The 18840-nt window shown below is 45.2% G+C and overlaps 1 protein-coding gene across 1 annotated transcript in view; it reads right to left on the bottom strand.

Annotated features, from left to right (window-relative positions):
- LOC138247471 (CD5 antigen-like) overlaps positions 1-10563 on the bottom strand; it is a 589710-nt gene extending 579147 nt beyond the window's left edge. Inside the window, exon 1 of the mRNA XM_069202092.1 lies at positions 10446-10563. The gene's annotated coding sequence lies outside the window, so the exon portion shown is untranslated. The remainder of the gene's footprint in view (positions 1-10445) is intronic.
- Between the last annotated feature and the right edge of the window lie 8277 nt (positions 10564-18840).

Below are 18840 nucleotides of genomic sequence, written 5' to 3'. Positions count from 1 at the left end.
GAACCACCGCCAGCCTGTTGGCGGTGCTTCAGTCTTCCGTGTCCCTGGCGGTCTTGGACCGCCACGGTCAGAATGACCCCCTGAGTATTTTCTTTCATGTGTGTGAGTACTGTGTGACTACAGTGATATTGCACGAGCTTTGCATGTCTCCCTTGCTAGGCCTTGGCTGCTCATCCACATTACCTCTAGAGAGCCTGGCTTCTAGACACTGACTACATTTCACTAATAAGGGATAACTGGACCTGGTATAAGGTGTAAGTACCTTAGGTACCCACTACAAACCAGGCCAGCCTCCTACAGTATTACATTGCAAAAGGGACAAATCCAATTCAACATTACTTCTTGTTGGTGTCACCATGATTGCAGCAGCTGCATCACTGACAGACATGGTCTTGGGCTTAGGTTGGAGAGGTGCTGTTGATGTGGGAGTGCTGCTCCCAGGTTCCTCCCCTTAGGCTGGTGTCTCCCGAAAAAGGTTGTGGTCGGCACGACACTGGTTGAAAGCTGGTTCTTCTCACAGACTATCAGCAAATTTCTTGGGGTCATCTTAGGGGTCTCAGTTGCCAATGGCACTGAGCTGCACAATCAGAAGAGATTGGAGGACTGAAGAAACTTCTGTTTGGCAGTACGTCTTGTGATGTCTCTTCTTCTCTTGTGCATGTAAATGCAATCACATGATTGTACGACGAAACAACGACTTCAAAAACAACAACTGCCTTAACAACAAGGTCGGAACACCGACCTCATTGCTACTACTAATGATTTTACCACGAATGCCTTAACAACGATATTTTGTTGTAAAGGCATTCCTGATAAAATCATTAGCAATAGGCACCATTCACCCTACATCCCTCACACCACCCCCCCAACCCCACCCAAAACCTAAAACCCCCTGACCCCCCACCCACTCCCCAAAACCAAAAACGCCCCACCCCCCCAACCCCACTCTAAAACCTAAAACCCCCTGACCCCCCACCCACTCCCCAAAACCAAAAATGCCCCACCCCCCCAACCCCACCCTAAAACCTAAAACCCCCTGACCCCCACCCACTCCCCAAAACCAAAAACGGCCCACCCCCCCAACACCACCCTAAAACCTAAAACCCCCTGACCCCCCACCCACTCCCCAAAACCAAAAATGCCCCACCCCCCCAACCCCACCCTAAAACCTAAAACCCCCTGACTCTTCACCCACTCCCCAAAACCAAAAACGCCCCACCCCCCAACCCCATCCCAAAACCTAAAACCCCCTGACCCCCCACCCACTCCCCAAAACCAAAAACGCCCCACCCCCCCAACCCCACCCTAAAACCCCCTGACCCCCCACCCACTCCCCAAAACCAAAAACGCCCCACCCCCAACCCCACCCTAAAACCTAAAACCCCCTGACCCCCCACCCACTCCTAAAAACCAAAAACACCCCACCCCCCCAACCCCACCTCAAAACCTAAAACCCCCTGACCCCCCACCCCCTCCCCAAAACCTAAACCCATCACTTACCTTCGCCAACTCCCTTCTTTGTACCTTAACCACGCATGTTCGTTGTTCAGAACATACATAGTTAAGGCACAAAAAACCAGAGTCGTGGTTAAAAAAAGCGTTGTTGCGCTTTCGTTAACCAAGACTTTCGGAAAAAAAAAAGTCAGAAAAAAGGATGTTTCCCCAATCACACATGAAAAACACGTAGTTAGTGAAGCATGCCATTGTTGCAGGTTAAAATATTACAGACAAATGCAATGTTGTGGTTGGTTACTAACGTAGCAAATAACAACTTATCCAAGCATTGTAAAGTCAAACCATACCATACAATTTCATTTCAAATCAGACAGCACTACATACAGATATAGGGGGTCATTATAACCCTGGCGGTCGGTGACCGCCAGAGTTAAAGTGGCGTTCCTACCGCCAACAGGCTGGAGGTACGAAAACCCATATTTTGACCGCGCGGTACCGCCGCGGTCGCACCGCCGGGGCCTGCGGTATTCCGCCATTTTAGCCCTGGCGGTGATAATCCGTCAGGGCAGCGCTGCCCTGGGGATTATGACTCCCCTACCGCCAGACTGTTTCTGGCAGTTTGCACCGCCAGGAAGAGGCTGGCGGTAAGGGGACTCAGGGGGCCCCTGGGGGCCCCTGCACCAGTGCAGGGGCCCCCAGGCAGAGCCCTGTCGCGCATTTCACTGCCCGAATTTCAGGCAGTAAAATGCACGACAGGTGCTACTGCACCTGCTGCACATCAGCATTGCCGTCGGCTCAATTACGAGCCGGCGGCAATGTTGATGTGACTTTTCCGCTGGGCCAGCGGACGGTAACTCTGTTACCATCCGCTGGCCCAGCGAAAAAGTCAAAATACGGAGCCAGCCATACCGCCAGCACTGGCTGTTTTCTGGCTCCCGCAACCTCGGCGGTCTGAAAGGCAGACCGCTGACGTTGTAATGACCTCCATAGATCTTTGCTGTATGTCCATCTATTCTAAAGCAGACACCTGTGGTAGTCAGAGAAGTGCATGGGTAAATGGAAAAATCCTTTAAAAAAAAAAAATTGTGCTGAGGTTTCTGTAGTGCACCGGATCCAGGAGGAATTTGAATTATACGTGCACAACTATGGTGGATGGATGGATGGATGAAGGCAAAATAATACATTTAAAACATTAAAAATCTAAATTAAATTTAAAAAATCTAAAAACAAAATTTAAGAAAATTTGAAAAAAACAAAAAAATAAAATTACAAAAATAAAATTAAATGTTACATTAAAAAAAAAAGATCAATAATTGCCAATGTTTGTATGGGAGGATTGGAAGAATAAATCCTATTGTGAGGGAAGGAGGTGCAAAATAAAAAATGCAAAAAAAGCATATAATTATATAGGCACTGTTCATCAAACTCATATTCGTAATATACATATTCTACAATGATCCTCAAGCAGATTATAAAACTGATATCCCGTCCATCCTTGCAAGCCTATGGCAAAAACACACTGGCTGGAATCACAAAATGTCTGCCAGCCACATGGTCAAACAATAATAGCAAGCAAGGAGGCATGGAGAACAAAGAACACATGTGAGCCTATGGCAAAAAACAGTGGCTGGATGCTCAAAGGACCATATTTATAAAAAAATTTGCACCACAGTTGTGTCAAAAAACCTACAAGTTTGCACCACTTTTGCATCAAAAAATGACACAAATACAGCACAAAAAAAGTATAAATATTGGCCAAAATGTCTGCCAGCCACATGGTCAAACAACAATAGTGAGGGAGAGGGCATGGGGAACAAAGAGCTTTTGTGTTAGAAATCGGGTCTCTGGTTGGTAGTCAGTTTGCACTCTGCCCAAGCAGGGACCCTCACTCAAGTCAGGGTAAAGGAGATACACACTTGAATAACCCCTGCTCACCCCTTGGTAGCTTGGCACAGCGGTCAGGCTTATCCCAAAGGCAATGTTTAAAGTATTTGTACCAACACACACAGTAATACAGTGAAAACACTACAAAATGGACACCGCACTAGTTTAGAGAAATAGCCAATATTTATCTAAATCTAACAAGATCAAAATGACAAAAATCCAACACACAAGTAAAGTTATGAATTTTTAAAATAATAGAATCTTACTCCATAGAAAAGAATAGAAAAGTTGTTGTTACTCAAAGTACCTGGTTTGTGTGAAAAATAAAGCTGCACAGGCGAGCGTGCGTTGGAAAAGTCAGATTCGCAAGGGAGGCCATGTGTCATTTCTTCTCCGGTCGGGGGGTGATGCATTGTTTTTCTCTCTTGCAAGAGAGCGATGCGACGGGGTACCTTGGATCAGCACAGGTTCAGGTTGATTTTGATGCCCAGCGATGATGCGTGCAAATTCTGACTGCACGGTGATGGAAAACCACGCTGCGTGGGAGTAGCATCGTTTTCAGCAGCCACAAGCGGGTGTTGCGTCGTTTCTCCAGCCGTGATGCAGTTGATGTGTCAATTTCGCAGCTGTGATGCAGGTGGTGTGTCGCTTTGACAGCCTTGTTGCAGGTGGTGCTTCAAAACTTTCCCAGCACGGCTCCTGAGCGTGTATTTCCACCTTGGTTCTACCAGCTTCATGTTTCAAGGGCCCAGGGACAGGATAGGGCACCACTTGGCAGGGCAGGAGTCTCAGCAGAGAGTTCATGGGCTGGCATAGGAAGTCTTTGATGGCCCTGAGATTTTTTAACAGGTGGCAAGCTCAGTCGAAGCCCTTGAAGGCACTTGACAAGCAGGCATATACCACAAAGTCCAGTCTTTGTTCTCTTTCAGACAGACGCAGCAACTGCAGGCCAACCCAGCAAAGCACAGTCACAGGCAAAGGGGCAGTAGTCCTCCTCCAGCTCTTCTGCTCTTCTTCTTAGCAGAGGTTCCTTTTGAATCCAGAACTAATCTAAAGGACTGGAGTTTTGTGTCTACTACTTATACCCCTTTCTGCCTTCGAAGTAGGCAATTTTCAAAGGAAAGTCTCTCTTGTTCACAAAATCCTGCCTTGCCCATGCCTGGCTCCAGACTCACACCAGGATGTGGAGATTGCATTGTGTGAGGGCAGGTACAGTCTTTCAGGTGCAAGTGGCCACTCCTCTCTCCACTCTAACCCAGATGCCCCATCAGGATAAGCAGGCTACACCCCAGCTCCCTTTGTGTCACAGATTCACAAACAGCCCAACTATCAGTCTAACCCAGACAGGGAATACACAAGCAGGCAGAGTCACAGAATAGTTTAAGCAAGAAAATGCCCACTTTCAAAAAGTGGCATTTTCAAACTGACAATTTAAAAAACAAATTTACCAAAAGTTGTATTTTTAAATTGTTGGTTTAGATGAACCAAACTCCAGATCTCCATCTGCTCCTAAAGGGGAACTGCACTTAAATGTTATTTAAAGGCAACCCCGATGTTAACCTACAAAAGAAATGGAGCTTGCAACAGGAAAACCAAATTTGGCAGTATTTCACTGTTAGAACATGTAAAACACATCAATACAAGTCCTACCTTCTAAATACACTGCACCCTGTCCATGGGGCTACCTAAGACCTACCTTAGGGGTGCCTTACCTGTATGAAAATGAAAGGTTTGGACCTGGCAAGTTGGTCTACTTGCCAGGTCGAATTGGCAGATTAAAAACTGCACACACAGATACTGCAGTGGCAGGTCTGAGCCATGTTTACAGGGCTACTCATCTGTGTGGCACAATCAGTGCTGGAGGCCCACTAGTAGCATTTTATTTACAGGCCCTGGGCACCTCTAGTGCACTTTTACTAGGGACTTACTAGTAAATCAAATATGCCAATCATGGAAAAGCCAATTACACATACAATTTACACAGGGAACACTTACACTTTAGCACTGGTGAGCAGTGATAAAGTGCCAAGAGTAAGAACGCCAGCAAAAACAAAGTCCAACACACAGTCACAACAACGAGAAGCAGAGGCAAAAAAGGCAAGGGAGACTATGCCAAGGATGCCAGGTCTAACACGTGTCCCCCCAGCTGAAAGCGGGAGAACTACCCACTGTAGGAAAGTACCATCTTCCTTGGAATGTTACCCCCATTTTTCACATGTATGTCAGTATGTTTTTGCATGTCTCACTGGGATCCTGCTGGTCAGGACCCCAGTGCTAATAGTTTGTGGCCTAATGTGTATGTCTGTGTAGTGCCTAACTGTGTCACTGAGGCTCTGCTAACCAGAACCTCAGTGCTTATGCTCTCTCTGCTTTTAAGTGTGTCACTGTAGGCCATTGACTTCACTTACCAATTTCAATTGGCATACTGGACCCCTCTTATAAGTCCCTAGTATATGGTACCTTGGTATACAGGGCATTGGGGTTCCAGGAGATCCATATGGGCTGCAGCATTTCTTTTGCCACCTATAGGGAGCTCAGAAAAACCCTTACACAGGACTGCCACTGCAGCCTGCGTGAAATGGTGCACACACTATTTCACAGCCATTTTCACTGCACTTAAGTAACTTATAAGTCACCTATATGTCTAACGTTCACTTGCTGAAGGTTAGGTGCAAAGTGACTAAGTGTGAGGGCACCCTTGCACTAGCAAAGGTGCCCCACATAGTTCAGGGCCATTTCCCCAGACTTTGTGAGTGCGGGGACGCCATTAAATGTGTGCACTACATATAGGTCAATACCTATATGTAGCTTCACAATGGTAACTTTGAATATGGGCAGGTAACATGTCTAATATCATGGAATTGTCCCCCCATTCCAAATATGGTATTGGGGAGCCAATTCCATGCATCATGGGGGCTCCACCATGGACCCCCAGTACTTCCAAACCAGCTCTCTGAGGCTTGCACTGCAGCTACAGCTGCTGCCACCTCACAGACAGGGTTCTGCCCTCCTGCGAGCTGGGCAGCCCAGTCCCAGGAAGGCAGAACAAATCATTTCCTTTGAGAGCAGGGTGTTACACCCTCTCCCTTTGGAAATAGGTGTTACAGGCTGGGGAGGGGTAGCCTCCCCCAGCCCCTGGAAATGCTTTGAAGGGCACAGATGGTGCCCTTCTTGTATAAACCAGTCTACACTGGTCCAGGGACCCTTTCTCCCCTGCTCTGGTGGGAAACTGGACAAAGGAAAGGGGAGTGACCACTCCCCTGTCCATCCCCACCACAGGGGTGGTGCCCAGAGCACCTCCAGTGTGTCCCAGACTTCAGCCATCTTGCTTTGCAAGTTGTGGGGGCACTTTGGAGGGCTCTGACTGGCCAGTGCCAGCAGGTGACATCAGAGACCCCTCCTGATAGGTCCATACCTGATAAGGTAGCCAATCCCCCTCTCAGGGCTATTTAGGGTCTCTCCTCTCGGTTCTCTTCAGATTCTGCTTGCAAGATTCCTTCAGGAATCCTCTGCAACAACTTCAGCATCCTCTTACCTCGGATCAACCGCAGCCTGCTCCATGAAATGCTGTAACTGCAACAAAGTGTCTACAAGAGACACTTTTCTTCAGCAACCTCAGCTCCAAGTCAGCAACTGCAACAGTTTCCATGGTGTGCATGCTCTGGGGACTCCCTGTCTTCATCCTGCACCAGAAGGACCGAAAAAATCTCCTGTGGAGTGACGGAGTCACTCCCCTGCTCCAAGCAGGCACCTTCCAAGGCAACAACTGGTACCCTGGGACTCCTCTCACAGCGACGGGCATGCTCCTAAGGACACAGAGGGTGGACATCATCGACATAGACTGTCCTGAGGTCCTGCTGATGTAATTTGGATGAGGAAAGACCCTGCCTTCCCCGAGAACGACACTACCCCTGTGTTTTGTGTCTTCTTTGCCTCCTGAGGCCTCTGTGCACTCTTTGCAAAATTCCTCTGTGCACGGCCTGGCCCAGGTCACCAGCACTCCACCCTGCGATGCTCAACTCAGTGAGTTTTTCTCCGGCAGCGTGTGATCTTCTTTAGTTGTGCTGCATCAACCACATTTTGCACCTCCTTTGAACCTGGATCCTGTAGCTTCTGGTGGTGCTGGTTGGCATCCTGAGGGCTTTCTAAAGTGCTGAGAGCCCCCTCTTCCTTCTCACACAGAGTTGAGGCCCCCAGGTCCCCCCTGGGTCCATCCAGTGCCATTTCAATGAAAGATGCACTTTTGCCATAGCCAAGGCTTGTTGGCGCCTTCCAACACAAAATCTCATCTGCAACGATCTTCACGCCATGGGACATCTTTTGCATCATGCAGGAACCCGCTGGTATCTTCCTAGGGTGCATTTCTGCAGACTTCAGCTATCTGGGGACTCTTAATTTGCACCCTCTTCTAGGTTGGCATGGGCTCCTGTCCTTCTTGGAACTTCTTTCGACTTCTGTACTTGGTCCCCTTCCTTTGCAGGTCTTCAGGTCCAATAATCCAACAGTTGTTCTTTGCAGACTTGTTTGGCTGCTGCAAAATCCCCAAAACGAGGTGTAGTGTGTTTCCTAAGGAAACTTGCAGTACTTTACTCCTGAATTCTGGGCTCTGGGGTGGGGTAATTTACTTACTTTTACTGTATTCTTACTCTCCCTGTGATTCTGCACACACTACACTTGTCTAGGGGGAATTTGTGATTAACATTCCACTTTTTAAGGTCGAGCCTGCGTCGCATGCGCTTGCGCAAGCGTTTCGCTTGCGAGATGCTTTAGGAGTTAGAAAAGGGCTCAGAGCCCCATCCACGTCACGTCAGTGTATTTCAGTGGTTCGTGGGCTTGCCTGTTAAAATCGGCTTGCTTTCATTAGTGGAAGGCACGCATACGTCATGCCTTTTCCGGTGGTTAGCCCTCCTAGAGCGCAGCGACCAAGTACTGAAAACATGCGAGGCTCACTGTTTCCCGTCAGGTTTGTGGACTACTTTTTATCTATGTTTGCAGCGTGATCTCGCTCGGCAGAAGTCAAGCGCGCTCCATAACATCGACCCTGTTACATAGTTAATTGCACTTTTGCTGATAAGTTTAGTTACGAGTTAGCAGCGCGATCGTGCTGTTTTTTTCCATTGGCAATGTGGCAAGAAAAGTCTGGTTGGGAGTTTACAACTGCTAAAAGCTGTAACTCATTTTATTTGTGGTTGCTATAAAAGCGTTTCCTAGAGACGGCGATCTTCTTACATCCTTCTGCCCAGCATCAGTGTGTCGTCTCCTCCCTGCAGACGGAGCGTTGTTGCCACAGTCCTGTTAGCATTTGATATAAACTGTTGCATTTGAAGCTAACTGTTAAAGTGAAAGAGAAACGTACATCTTTGTATTGTACATACACACCTTGCCTCAAAGCACACATGCTTACGAGTTACATTTTGTTACAGATAATTGCATAGCTCAATAGTAAGGCCTCCTAGTGATCCATGTTATTTATTGACGATAGTAACATGAACAGAGCGCGTGCCTATCACCTCTTCTGGGGTTCCTGCAAAAGTAGGAATGACCTCGTTTGGGGATGTCATACAAACTAAGGACTTCTCACAAAGCTCAGCGAAGTAAGCTTATTTATTTGTTTATTTTTTAGTGTTACTCAGAGAGTGAAATACACAAACTGCCTGGAGTTTACAATCTTTAACTCAGCTGTCTCCACAGAGAGTGAAATGCACAAACTGCCTGGAGTTTACAATCTTTAACTCAGCCGTCTCTTCAGAGAGTGAAATACACAAACTGCCTGGAGTTTACAATCTTTCACTCAGCCGTCTCTTCAGAGAGTGAAATACACAAACTGCCTGAAGTTTACAATCTTTAACTCAGCCGTCTCTTCAGAGAGTGAAATACACAAACTGCCTGGAGTTTACAATCTATAACACAGCCGTCTCTTCAGAGAGTGAAATACACAAACTGCCTGGAGTTTACAATCTTTAACTCAGCCGTCTCCTCAGAGAGTGAAATACACAAACTGCCTGGAGTTTACAATCTTTAACTCAGCTGTCTCCACAGAGAGTGAAATGCACAAACTGCCTGGAGTTTACAATCTTTAACTCAGCCGTCTCTTCAGAGAGTGAAATACACAAACTGCCTGGAGTTTACAATCTTTCACTCAGCCGTCTCTTCAGAGAGTGAAATACACAAACTGCCTGAAGTTTACAATCTTTAACTCAGCCGTCTCTTCAGAGAGTGAAATACACAAACTGCCTGGAGTTTACAATCTATAACACAGCCGTCTCTTCAGAGAGTGAAATACACAAACTGCCTGGAGTTTACAATCTTTAACTCAGCCGTCTCCTCAGAGAGTGAAATACACAAACTGCCTGGAGTTTACAATCTTTAACAAAGTTGTCTCTTCAGACAGTGAAATACACAAACTGCCTGGAGTTTACAATCTTTAACACAGCTGTCTCCTCAGAGAGTGAAATACACAAACTGCCTGGAGTTTACAATCTTTAACACAGCTGTCTCCCCAGAGAGTGAAATACATAAACTGCCTGGAGTTTATAATCTTTAACTCAGCCGTCTCTTCAGAGAGTGAAATACACAAACTGCCTGGAGTTTACAATCTTTAACACAGCTGTCTCCCCAGAGAGTGAAATACATAAACTGCCTGGAGTTTATAATCTTTAACTCAACCGTCTCCTCAGAGAGTAAAATACACAAACTGCTTGGAGTTTACAATCTTTATCACAGCTGTCTCCCCAGAGAGTGAAATACATAAACTGCCTGGAGTTTACAATCTTTAACTCAGCTGTCTCCTCAGAGTGGGAAATACACAAGCTCCCTGGAGATTACAATCTTTAACACAGCTGTCTCCTCAGAGAATGAAATACACAAACTGCCTGGAGTTTATAATCTTTATCACAACTGTCTCCTCAGAGAGTGAAATGCACAAACTGCGTGGAGTTTACAATATTTAACAAAGCTGTCTCCTCAGAGAAGGAAATACACAAACTGCCTGGAGTCTGCAATATTTAACACAGCTGTCTCTTCAGAGAGTGAAATACACTAACTGCCTGGAGTTTACAGTCTTTAACTTGGCTGTCTCTTCAGAGAGTGAAATAAAGTGTACTTACTGTTAAGATTCACAGGCACGTCCAGGAAACAGCTCTGTGGCTTGTCTGCTGGCGCAGATCCTGTTTTATAAGTTTTTTCTCTGTATCTTTCAGAACAGTGATGAACAAAACATTTCTAATCCTTGACTTGTAGTTCTGAAGAGAGAAAAGCAGGGCAACTGATGATATATAGTGCTCTTTTCAATAGTCTCCTCCTACTCTATACCCTCTCTCCACCCACGTTTTACCACCTCTTCTACCTGAGAAAATGCAAGTTACATGCTTTCTATCTGTACATAAACCTAAATATAAACAGAAGCAAACCCGAGCAGAAATAGAGGGAGATGCAGCAACCAGAAGCAACGCTCACCCATAAATATAGAGTGAAATACTGACAGTAGATTCAAAGAAGCAAGCACACACAGACCCGGACACACAGGCTCAAACTCGTGCTCACACATAAATATGGAGTGAAATACTAACACAAGTAGATTCACAGAAGCAACCACACGCAGACCTGGACACACAAGATCACACTCGTGCTCACACATAAATGTAGAGTGAAATACTGACACAAATAGATTCACAGGAGCAAGCACACACAAACCAGGGCACACAGGCTCACACGCATTCTCACACATAAATATAAGGTGAAATACTGACACAAGTAGATTCACAGGAGGAAGCACACACAGACCCGGGCACACAGGCTCACATTCGTGCTCACACATAAATATAGGGTGAAATACTGACAGTAGATTCACAGAAGCAAGCGCACACAGACCTGGGCACACAGGATCACACTCATGCTCACACATAAATATAGAGAGAAATACTGACACAAGTAGATTCACTTGACCAATGGCACACAGACCCGGGCAAACAGGCTCACACTCGTGCTCACACATAAATATAGAGTGAAATACTGACACAAGTAGATTCCCAGAAGCAAGCACACACAGATCCGGGCACACAGGCTCACACTCGTGCTCACACATAAATATACAGTGAAATACTGACAGTAGATTCACAGAAGCAAGCAAACACAGACCCAGGCACACCGGCTGACACTCGTACTCACACCTAAATATAGAGTGAAATACTGACACAAGTAGATTCTCAGAAGCAAGCACACACAGACCCGGGCACACAGGCTCACACTCGTGCTCACACATAAATATAGAGTGAAATACTGACAGCACATTCAAAGGAGCAAGCACACACAGACCCGGTCATACAGGCTGACACTCGTGCTCACACATAAAAATGGAGTGAAATACTGACACAAGTAGATTCACAGTAGCAAGCACACACAGACCTGGGCACACAGACTGCTCACACATAAATATAGAGTGAAATACTGATAGTAGATTCACAGAAGCAAGCACAAGCAGACCCGGGCACGCAGGCTCACACTCGTGCTTACACATAAATATAGAGTGAAATACTGACAGTAGATTCACAAGAGCAAGCACACAAAGCCCCAGGAACACATGCTAACACTCGTGCTCACACATAAAAATGGAGTGAAATACTAACACAAGTAGATTCCCAGAAGCAAGCACACACAGATCCGGGCACACAGGCTGACACTCGTGCTCACACATAAATATACAGTGAAATACTGACAGTAGATTCACAGGAGCAAGCACACACAGACCCAGGCACACAGGCTGACACTCGTGCTCACACATAAATATAGAGTGAAATACTGACACAAGTAGATTCACAGAAGCAAGCACACACAGACCCGGGCACACAGGCTCACACTCCTGCTCACACATAAATATAGATTGAAATACTGATACAAGTAGATTCATAGAAGCAAGCACACACAGATCCGGGCACACAGGCTTACACTCGTGCTCACACATAAATATAGAGTGAAATACTGACAGTAGATTCACATAAGCAAGCACACACAGACCTGGGTACACAGGCTCACACTCGTGCTCATACATAAATATAGAGTGAAATACTGACAGTAGATTCACAGAAGCAATAACACACAGACCTGGGCACACAAGCTGACACTTGTGCATCCACATAAATATAGAGTGAAACACTGACAGTAGATTCACATAAGCAAGCACTCAAACACCTGTGCACACAGACTCACACATGTGCACACACATAAATATAGAGTGAAATACTGACAGTAGATTCAGAGAAGAGTTCACACACAGACCTGAGCACACAGGCTGACACTCGTGCTCTATCATAAATATAAAGTGAGATACTGACAGTAGATTCACAGGAGTAACAACACAAACCTTGGCACACAGGCTCACACTCATGATCACACATAAATATAGAGTGAAATACTGACAGTAGATTCACATAAGCAAGCACACAAACACCTGTGCACACAGACTCGCACATATGCACACACATAAATATAGACTGAAATACTGACAGTAGATTCACAGACGCATGCACACACAGACCCGGGCAAACAGGCTGACACGCATGCTCACACATAAATATAGGGTGAAATACTGACACAAGTAGATTCACAGGAGGAAGCACACACAGACCTGGCACACTGGCTCACACTCGTGCTCACACATAAATATAGGGTGAAATACTGACAGTAGATTCACAGAAGTAAGCGCACACAGACCTGGGCACACAGGCTCACACTCGTGCTCACACATAAATATAGAATGAAATACTGACACAAGTAGATTCACTTGAGCAATGGCACACAGACCCGGGCAAACAGGCTCACACTCGTGCTCACACATCAATATAGACTGAAATACTGAAACAAGTAGATTCCCAGAAGCAAGCACACACAGATCCGGGCACACAGGCTGACACTCGTGCTCACACATAAATATACAGTGAAATACTGACATTAGATTCACAGGAGCAAGCACTCACAGACCCAGGCACACAGGCTGACACTCGTGTTCACACATAAATTTAGAGTGAAATACTGACAGTACATTCACAGGAGCAAGCACACACAGACCCGGTCACACAGGCTGACACTTGTGCTCACCCATAAATATGGAGTGAAATACTGACAGAAGTAGATTCATAGAAGCAGGCACACACAGACCCGGGCACACAGGCTCACACTTGTGCACACACATAAATATAGATTGAAATACTGACAGTAGATTCACAGAAGCAATAACACACAGACATGGGCACACAGGCTGACACGTGTGCACACACATAAATATAGAGTGAAACACAGACAGTAGATTCACAGGAGTAAGCACACACAGACCTGGGCACACAGGCTCACACTCATGATCACACAAAAATATAGAGTGAAATACTGACAGTAGATTCACATAAGCAAGCACACAAACACCTGTGCACACAGACTCACACATGTGCACACACATAAATATAGAGTGAAATTCTGACAGTAGATTCACAGAAGCATGCACACACAGACCTGGGCACACAGGCTGACACTCGTGCTCCCTCATAAATATAGAGTGAAATACTGACAGCAGATTAACAGGTGCAAGCACACACAGACCCGGGCACAAAGGCTCACACTCGTACTCACACATACATATACAGTGAAATACTGACAGTAGATTCACAAAAGCAACCACACAAAGACCTGTGCAAACAGGCTCACACTGATGCTAACACATAAATATAGAGTGAAATACTGACACAAGTAGATTCACAGGAGCAAGCATAAACCCGGGCACACAGGCTCACACTCCTGCTCACACATACATTTAGAGTGAAATACTGACAGTACATTCACAGGAGCAAGCACACACAAACCCGGTCACAAAGGCTGACACTCGTGCTCCCACATAAATATGGAGTGAAATACTGACACAAGTAGATTCACAGAAGCAAGCACACACAGACCCGGGCACACAGGCTTACACTCGTGCTCACACATAAATATAGATTGACATACTGACAGTAGATGCACAGGAGCAAGCACACACAGACCAAGGCACACAGGCTTATACTCGTCCTCACACATAAATATAGATTGAAATACTGATACAAGTAGATTCATAGAAGCAAGCACACACAGATCCGGGCACACAGGCTTACACTCGTGCTCACACATAAATATAGAGTGAAATACTGACAGTAGATTCACAGAAGCAAGCACACGCAGACCTTGCCACACAGGCTCAGACTCGTTCTCACACATAAATATAGACTGAAATGCTGACAGTAGATTCACAGAAGCAAGCACACACAGACCTGGGCACACAGGCTGACACTTGTGCACACACATAAATATAGAGTGAAATACTGACAGTAGATTCACAGAAGCATGCACACACAGACCTGGGCACACAATCTCACACTCATGATCACACATAAATATAGAGTAAAATACTGACAGTAGATTCACATAAGAAAGCACACAAACAACTGTGCACACAGACTCACACTGGAGCACACACATAAATATAGAGTGAAATACTGGCACTAGATTCACAGAATCATTCACCCACATACCTGGGCACACAGGCTGACACTTGTGCTCCAACATAAACATAGAGTGAAATACTGACAGTAGATTCACAGGAGCAAGCACAAACAGACCTGGGCACACAGGCTCACACTCATGATCACACATAAATATAGAGTGAAATACTGACAGTAGATTCACATAAGCAAGCACACAAACACCTGTGCACACAGACTCACACTTGTGCACACATAAATATAGAGTGAAATACTGACAGTAGAGTCACAGAAGCAAGCATACACAGACCTCGTCACACAGGCACACACTCATGCTCACATATAAATATAGAGTAAAATACTGACACAAGTAGATTCACAGAAGCAAGCACACGCAGACCTGGCCACACAGGCTCACACTCGTGCTCACACATAAACATAGAGTGAAATACTGACAGTAGATTCACAGAAGCAAGCACACACAGACCCGGGCATACTGGCTTACACTCGTACTCACACATAAATATAGATTGAAATACTTACAGTAGATTCACAGGAGCAAGCACAAACAGACCTCGGCACACAGGCTCACACTCATGATCACGCATAAATATAGAGTGAAATACTGACAGTAGATTCACATAAGCAAGTACACAAACACCTGGGCACACAGACTCACACTTGTGCACACATAAATATAGAGTGAAATACTGACAGTAGAGTCACAGAAGCAAGCACACACTGACCTGGGTACACAGGCTCACACTCGTGCTTGTACATAAATATAGAGTGAAAAACTGACGGTAGATTCACAGAAGCATGCACACACAGACCTGGGCACACAGGCTCACACTCATGATCACACATAAATATAGAGTGAAATACTGACAGTAGATTCACATAAGAAAGCACACAAACAACTGTGCACACAGACTCACACTGGAGCACACACATAAATATGGAGTGAAATACTGACAGTAGATTCACAGAATCATTCACACACAGACCTGGGCACACAGGCTGAAACTTGTGCTCCAACATAAACATAGAGTGAAATACTGACAGTAGATTCACAGGAGCAAGCACAAACAGACCTGGGCACACAGGCTCACACTCATGATCACACATAAATATAGAGTGAAATACTGACAGTAGATTCACATAAGCAAGCAGACAAACACCTGTGCACACAGACTCACACTTGTGCAAACATCAATATAGAGTGAAATACTAACAGTAGAGTCACAGAAGCAAGCATACACAGACCTGGTCACACAGGCACACACTCATGCTCACACATAAATATAGAGTGAAATACTGACACAAGTAGATTCACAGAAGCAAGCACACGCAGACCTGGGCACACAGGCTCACACTCGTGCTCACACATAAATATAGAGTGAAATACTCACAGTAGATTCTCAGAAGCAAGCACTTGCAGGCTCACACTTGTGCTGACAAATAAATATAGAGTGAAATACTGACAGTAGATTCACAGAAGCAAGCAGACGCAGACCCGGTCACACAAGCTCACACTTGTGCTCACACATAAATATAGAGTGAAATACTGACAGTAGATTCACAGGAGCAAGCACACACAGACAAGAGCACACAGGCTGACACTCGTACTCACACATAAATATAGATTGAAATACTGACACAAATAGGTTCACAGAAGCAAGCATACACAGACCCGGGGACACAGGCTGATACTCGTGCTCACAGATTAATGTAGAGTGAAATACTGACACAAGTAGATTCACAGAAGCAAGAACACACAGACCCTGGCACAATGGCTTACACTCGTGCTCACACATAAATATAGAGTGAAATACTTACAGTACATTCACAGAAGCAAGCACACACTGACCTAAGTACACAGGCTCACACTCGTGCTTATACATAAATATAGAGTGAAATACTGACAGTAGATTCACAAAAGCAAGCACACACAGACCTGGGTACACAGGCTGACACTTGTGCACACATAAATATAGAGTAAAATACTGACAGTAGATTCACATAAGAAAGCACACAAACAACTGTGCACACAGACTCACACTGGAGCACACACATAAATATAGAGTGAAATACTGGCACTAGATTCACAGAAGCATGCACACACAGACCCTAGCATACAGGCTGATACCCGTGCTCACACATAAAGAGAGAGTGAAATACTGAGACAAGTAGATTCACAGAAGCAAGCACACACAGACCCTGGCACACAGGCTCACACTCGTGCTCACACATAAATATAGAGTGAAATACTGACAGTAGAGTCACAGAAGTAAGCACACACAGACCTGGTCACACAGGCACACACTCGTGCTCACATATAAACATATAGTGAAATACTGACAGTAGATTCACAGAAGCAAGCACACAGAGACCCAGGCACAATGGCTTACACTCGTGCTCACACATAAATATAGAGTGAAATACTTACAGTAGATTCACAGAAGCAAGCACACACTGACCTAAGTACACAGGCTCACACTCGTGCTTATACATAAATATAGAGTGAAATACTGACAGTAGATTCACAGAAGCAAGCACACACAGACCTGGGCACACAGGCTGACACTTGTGCACACACATAAATATAGAGTAAAATACTGACAGTAGATTCACATAAGAAAGCACACAAACAACTGTGCACACAGACTCACACTGGAGCACACACATACATATAGAGTGAAATACTGGCACTAGATTCACAGAATCATTCACACACAGACCTGGGCACACAGGCTGACACTTGTGCTCCAACATAAACATAGAGTGAAATACTGACAGTAGATTCACAGGAGCAAGCACAAACAGACCTGGGCACACAGGCTCACACTCATGATCACCCATAAATATAGAGTGAAATACTGACAGTAGATTCACATAAGCAAGCACACAAACACCTGTGCACACAGACTCACACTTGTGCACACATAAATATAGAGTGAAATACTGACAGTAGAGTCACAGAAGCAAACATACACAGACCTCGTCACACAGACACACATTCATGCTCACATATAAATATAGAGTGAAATACTGACACAAGTAGATTCACAGAAGCAAGCACACGCAGACCTGGCCACACAGGCTCACACTCATGCTCACACATAAACATAGAGTGAAATACTGACAGTAGATTCACAGAAGCAAGCACACACAGACCCGGGCATACTGGCTTACACTCGTACTCACACATAAATATAGATTGAAATACTTACAGTAGATTCACAGGAGCAAGCACAAACAGACCTCGGCACACAGGCTCACACTCATGATCACGCATAAATATAGAGTGAAATACTGACAGTAGATTCACATAAGCAAGTACACAAACACCTGGGCACACAGACTCACACTTGTGCACACATAAATATAGAGTGAAATACTGACAGTAGAGTCAAAGAAGCAAGCACACACTGACCTGGGTACACAGGCTCACACTCGTGCTTGTACATAAATATAGAGTGAAAAACTGACGGTAGATTCACAGAAGCATGCACACACAGACCTGGGCACACAGGCTCACACTCATGATCACACATAAATATAGAGTGAAATACTGACAGTAGATTCACATAAGAAAGCACACAAACAACTGTGCACACAGACTCACACTGGAGCACACACATAAATATGGAGTGAAATACTGACAGTAGATTCACAGAATCATTCACACACAGACCTGGGCACACAGGCTGAAACTTGTGCTCCAACATAAACATAGAGTGAAATACTGACAGTAGATTCACAGGAGCAAGCACAAACAGACCTGGGCACACAGGCTCACACTCATGATCACACATAAATATAGAGTGAAATACTGACAGTAGATTCACATAAGCAAGCACACAAACACCTGTGCACACAGACTCACACTTGTGCAAACATTAATATAGAGTGAAATACTAACAGTAGAGTCACAGAAGCAAGCATACACAGACCTGGTCACACAGGCACACACTCATACTCACACATAAATATAGAGTGA

The sequence above is a fragment of the Pleurodeles waltl genome, chromosome 7 (assembly GCF_031143425.1).
Source record: "Pleurodeles waltl isolate 20211129_DDA chromosome 7, aPleWal1.hap1.20221129, whole genome shotgun sequence".
Lineage (NCBI taxonomy): Eukaryota > Metazoa > Chordata > Amphibia > Caudata > Salamandridae > Pleurodeles > Pleurodeles waltl.
The sequence above is the reverse complement of the archived record's forward strand: the minus strand, read 5'-3'. Positions and strand labels throughout refer to the sequence as shown.